Here is a 6,240-nt window from a genome sequence, read left to right on the forward strand (position 1 = left end):
CTCATTTTATGTTTTTCTCCTTACAACTTTTGAAAAAAGAAAGTTTTCGCTTATCTGCCCTTGATCGAACATAAGATTTATATTAATATGTATGAGAAGTGAAGCTAACATTATCAGAATGGTACTTAAATTAGACTAGCATGGATAACAATGTCATGTATATAAATTTATGTGATCACGCTTCCACCATAACCCTGTCTATTCAATATGGTACAAGTATACTATTCAGAGGCGGATTCAGCAATTTGGAAGGGGGGGGTTCCATTTGATGAAAATCAATATGTGCAAAATTCATCATTTGTTAATAAACAAGGACTTTTTGAACGTTTTCCGTGCGTATACAACTGTATCTAATAAACATTTATCTCATCACTATCTATTTCAACATCAGAGTGCACTGCACTATTGAGCGTTTTGCCGTTTTGGTTTAGGTAAGGAATATTTGCATAATATCTAGCCTTAAGAAACCAAAGTTTCCAGCAATGAGAAAGTGCTTCTATGCTTGATAGAAAAGAAACAAAAGATAACTCAGACAATTACGACAAAATATTATTAAAATGGATATTTTGGTAAAAAAAAATTGTCTTTGATGTTTTTAAATTCTATCGATTGCCTTCTTCAATAGAGGTCTAAATGATAGGATATGACAAAAAAATGGGGATAATTTATCTGCTGAAAAGATGGTACGTGTGTAATGCAATGGTAAAAGCAATTGTTGTCCCAGAGAACTTGATGTGACCTCTGTAATGGGTGCGCTACATCATCCGGGCTAGTACAGATGCGATCATATTTAAAAAAAAGTTTTGAAAAGTTGTGCATTTTCATAATGGTTTACATATAAACCCTTTACACGGTATTTTGGTAACAGAATATCCGATTTTTGGAAACAAAACAAAAGGAGGCTTTCTTTTGTGTATCATGTGGGTATGAAGGTAGCTAGCATTACAGAATCAAAGTACTGACGGAGTTGATTTTATCGATTATCATTTATTTTAAAATCAGTGATATGTGATTTTGCATATCAAGTAGTATCAGTAATCGAAATATTTCTGAGAAATTGTATGGATCCAGGCAAGATTGAACTCTAGTTTTGTTCAACCAAATGCTCGACTGTCTCCGTTCATCTCCGACAAGCAAGAGAGACTCTGTTTTCTCGGACATTAACGGAGACAGCCGAGCGTCTGCTTGAACGAGATTAGTACATTGAAGTCTAGCGCATGAATACATGCATGCGACTTCAAAAAATATCTAAACTGTTTGTACCATTTAAAATCTTACTATTTTCATGGTATTAATAAATAGGGTTTTTTGAAAAACAATGTTTCCGAATACTTTGCATCGAATTTATCGATTATTTTCAGGAACTATGTGTTGTCTGCGATATTGATTTGTGCTTAGGTCCAAACACTGTTTCACTTTCGGTTTGCCCGAGTAAGTGCATAGGAGAGTTGATAAAAATCAACTCCCAAAAATGGCACAACCCGCATCAGTGGGTCATGTAGTTTACTTTGTATTTTTCGTATGAAACTAAGTAAAACTCATCTATTATAATTATTTAAGTTAATCAACTAAACAATACATTTGACAGCTGCCTTTTACAGTAAAACGAATGCGTGTACTCGTACTTGAACGTCGTTTTACTCGATGGCTTGTCAGTTCAAAACTGTATGAACTATAATCGATTTTTTTAAAAGAAATAGAGTAGAAAATACTTTGTAGATGTTATTATAAATCTGTGATACTGCTTAATTTTATATATTTTTTTCTTTAATTTTCCACATGTTTACTCAGTGTAATAAACACCGGATGCTGAAGTGGAGTACAATGTACCTTATTTCGATTTCTATTATAACATGCGCGGATCTAGAGGGGGGGTCGGGGGGGTCCCGACCCCCCCCCTGGAAAATGAAAATTTATTAAATTTACATAGTAAAATTATCACGAAAATATGCCTCGGACCCCCCCTGGCAAACACAATTATCCTTCGGACCCCCCCCCCCCCCTGGAAAAATTTTCTGGATCCGCGCATGTATAAATGGGAAAAATTGCCTTTAAATAGGCATTAAACGTTTTAAAAAAAATGATATGTCCCAGAGAAGGGGGGGGGGGGGGGGAAGGGGGTCCTGGAACCCTCCCTCTGGATCCGCCAATGCTATTTAATATGGTTTAAACAATTAGACTTCGCCCTATTTGACAACTTAACCAGTTCGAAAACATTGTCCTAGTTAGTACATAACGTGCTACCTTACACGTCACATGATAAAAGTTTGTATTCACAAAGCTGAGAAATCACATGGTGAATTATTATAACCCTCGCAAACGAAGTTTGGGGGGGGGGGGGGTATATAGGAATCGTCTTGTCTGTCCATCCGTCTGTCTGCAAATTCGTGTCCGGTCCATATCTTTCTTATGGAGAAACATTGAAAGTTCTTACTTCACACAAAGATTGCTTATGACCTGAGAGTGTGTCATGACCTTGACTCAAGGTCATTCGGTCAAGGTCACTGGCAAAAAAGTGCAAAATTCGTGTCAGGTCCATATCTTTCTTATGGAGAAACATTGAAAGTTCTTACTTCACACAAATATTGCTAATAACCAAAGGGTGTGTCATGACCTTGAACCAAGGTCATTTGGGCAAGGTCAAGGTCACTGGTAGAAAAATGCAGAATTCATGTCCGGTCCATATATTTCTTATGGACAAATATTAGAAGTTCTTAATTCATATAAAGATTGCTTATAACTTGAAGGTGTGTCATGAATTGCTTATAACTTGAAGGTGTCATGACCTTGACCCAAGGTCAATTAAGGAAGTTCAAGGTCATTGTTAAAAAAATGCTTAATTTCTGTCTGTGTCATGTCTTTAATTAATGGAATAACTAGAAGTTAAAATTGGACACAAAGCTTGCTTGTCTCAGGCCACATAAAATTATTTTTTAGATTCTCATCCCCGTCTCTCTGAAAATGGCCTGCCCCGATGTATTTTTTTTTATGGAAAAAAAAATTCGGAACAAATCGGGCTCAGTATACCAATAATTCAAAATGTTTATATGAAGTGGCTGCTTGACATCTGGATTTTCGTTTGATTTGAGTCATGGTTGTTAAAGGAAGGATGCAAATGTCCTCATGCATTTTAAAACAGTTAACTTAAAATAAAATGGAATTAAAGGAATTGGTTTGTGTACTCGTACTAGCATTAACAGTTTTAAAAAATAGAGCAGTTTTTTTTTTGTTATAGAAAATGGACGGTAAAATAGATTCATCCAATATTTTCTATAATAGCAAAAATACATGTGTTATGTGTTTTTTCTTAGCGGGGGGTATCAATTATGAGCTTGCTCACAGTACCTCTAGTTATATTTAACATGCATCGACTCTTGGTTACAACGGTCAAAGCGATATTAAAGGGGATATGCGGTCATCTGATAAGAAGGTAAACATTTCTTGAACTGGCTTGTTTCTCCCCAAAACTGTTGCTAAAGATATAAAAGCACTGAATATGAGATTCTACATGTTTTGTATGCAAATTATGCATACAAGAACAGGAGAGTGCCTTTTTAATAACTTAAAACAGCTGTCGAACTGCGCAGCTACAGACTAATTTTGAAGATTTATAAAACCTGAAAAAATATGAAGGGGGTTCATTGGTATCGTCTCTACAACCATTTGTTGAAAAAAAGGTTGAATTCTTCACACAAATGCAGAAACTTTGCCTCAAAATAGGGCACCTTATTTTTATCAGTCGTTAGATATCTATTTTAAGAGAAAGAAAATTCCAGGCTTTTACTTAGAACTCCCGTGTCTATGGAGGTACATTGACGTTTTATTTTCCTTGAGGAGAATAAATGTCAATTTAAAAACAATCCGGACCGAATGTGACGGACATCTCTATAACCAGTTGCAATTGTATTGTTTTAGTTCTATGAGTTCTTTCCAGAAGTAGGATAGGGGTCCAATAAATCAATTGCATTAAAGGTAAAATATACATATATTTTTCAATGAAAATATAATTCTAATGTACTTCTACAGACACAGACAAAAATATCTCGTGCAGATTTACGGTTTTTGAGACTCATTTTAAGAATGGGGTACCCTCATTTGAGACAAAGTTACAACTTAAAAATGCACGCTTTGACATTTTTATCACCAAATGGTTGCAGGGTGGACACTAATGACTTACTTTCAAATTTTTAAATCTTAAATTTTAGTCTATAGCTGCGCAGTTCAAAGTGACATGAAAATGCATTGTTCTGCCCTTGTATGCGTAAATTGCATACATAATAACATGTTGAACGTCATATTTATTGCTTTTTTATCTTTTTTAAAACAACAGTTTTAGCTAGTTTTGGACAGGAACAAACCAGTTTAAGAAATGTTTACATTTTCTTCTCAAATGTAAAAGATGGCCCAATTAAAATTCATTTTTGAAAACATAGTCTAATTGATACATGCATGCTTCCATTGAATAATTATGTTTAGTCAGGCAAGCTTTTTGGAAAACTTATTATTACTTGTTTGATATACATTTACATATTGTAACTGCGTTTTTACGGGGTAGTTTTTTTTATAGAATTAATTTCATGCTTATTTTCATGAATTAAAAGTAAATTTGCATGTACAAATATGTTTTATGCCTTTAAAAATTATTACATATATTTTGTATTACTCGTAAATGAAAAGTAGGCCATAGACGTGTTAGGCGCGTTTTTATAGAGACTAACTCTATTCGGAAAATTTCGGAGTTTTTCATTGCATCGGGATCTGTATTAGGGACATACTAAAGACCTGAAACACTAAAGACCTAAATGACATGAAATTTTATATAAATGATCTATTTGATTTCTATATTCTGCATCAAATAAAATGACTTTGTCCGTGTATTTATTATATTTCCATGTGAAATGTAGAAAAATATCATGAAATGACACCCATTCCAGTTATTTACGCAAAAATATGAACGACATGAAAAACTGAATGACTTGAAAATTTGAGCTGACCTGATTTATTTTTTTTCTTTCGAAACCCTCATGCAATTAAATAACCATTCCATTTCGGAGAAAAATTATCCTGGGTTTTTTTTTACCTTTAAAATTGTGCAGTTTCTACTGGATGAGCATGATCTTACATGTACCTTTAAAATAATCTATTTCTTTTTTAATTATATGGTCCCTTGGAATCATATAAACTAATGCATTAAGTTTTGCAACGAGAAATAAAAATGGTTCGAAATACAGAATCTCCAAGAGAATAATGACGAGTTGAATTTGTATTTGAATAATGTACAAATCTATGGCAATGGTCATACAATTACCGTTAGAAATACTTACAGTAACGAACTCGATTCTTAATGATAATAGTAAAATATTAAACTTCAAAACGTGTTGCTGAAAATGTTTTAAAATTTGCCATCAAAACCAGTGCAACCAACTCGTTAATTTCTTCTGTGTGCTGTGTTTTTATGTATAATCAGCCATGATGATTCAAACAACAATTATATTTTTTGCGGCCCATTTGACGCTTGCGTCAATATGTTTTCTTGTTTCCATTTTATATCCGACTAACGCGATATTAGTTGTCGAATTCTATTGTTCTGCTCATCGCTTCACACCCCCTATATAAGGCCGAGAACACTATTCATGCTTCACCACACTCAGGTACTTCATGCTCCCGAAAACGTTACCTTGGACGAAAAGACGCATAGAAGCGCGTTTTGAACAAAAATAATATAACAATCACTGCACTGGCAAAGAACATCCAATGAACGACGAAACAAGACAAACTGAAATAAAAAAATCCTCGATAATTGTGGCAGATCGAGCAATGTCAATGATTGCATGGATTTTAGAAACGTAGCGTTTTTGTAGAAAATGATGTTAATATGTTGTTTCTTTCTTGGATTTACTATCATTTAGCTATTGTGTTGGATGTAGTACCGCCGGGGTTTTCAAAAATGAAAACGCTATGCACTATGTATAAACGACACACATATTGGATTTTTCAAAGGATATACATTTTGTATTTTATTTATTGTTGTTTCCTTTTATATTCTTCATTTAATATGTTTAGTGTCACTGACATTCATAAACTGTATTTCATTTTTAAAGAGTTAAGCAATTTGTATTATCTTCACTATTAAGAAAATTTCAATCAAAGTGTAAAATTTTTAGGGATTTTTCTAAACTTTTCAAAAAATATTCAATGGCCATTAATTCAAACAGTAGGTCATTGACCTACTTTTTCGAA

This window comes from Magallana gigas, chromosome 6, assembly GCF_963853765.1.
Source record: "Magallana gigas chromosome 6, xbMagGiga1.1, whole genome shotgun sequence".
NCBI classification, from domain to species: Eukaryota; Metazoa; Mollusca; class Bivalvia; order Ostreida; family Ostreidae; genus Magallana; species Magallana gigas.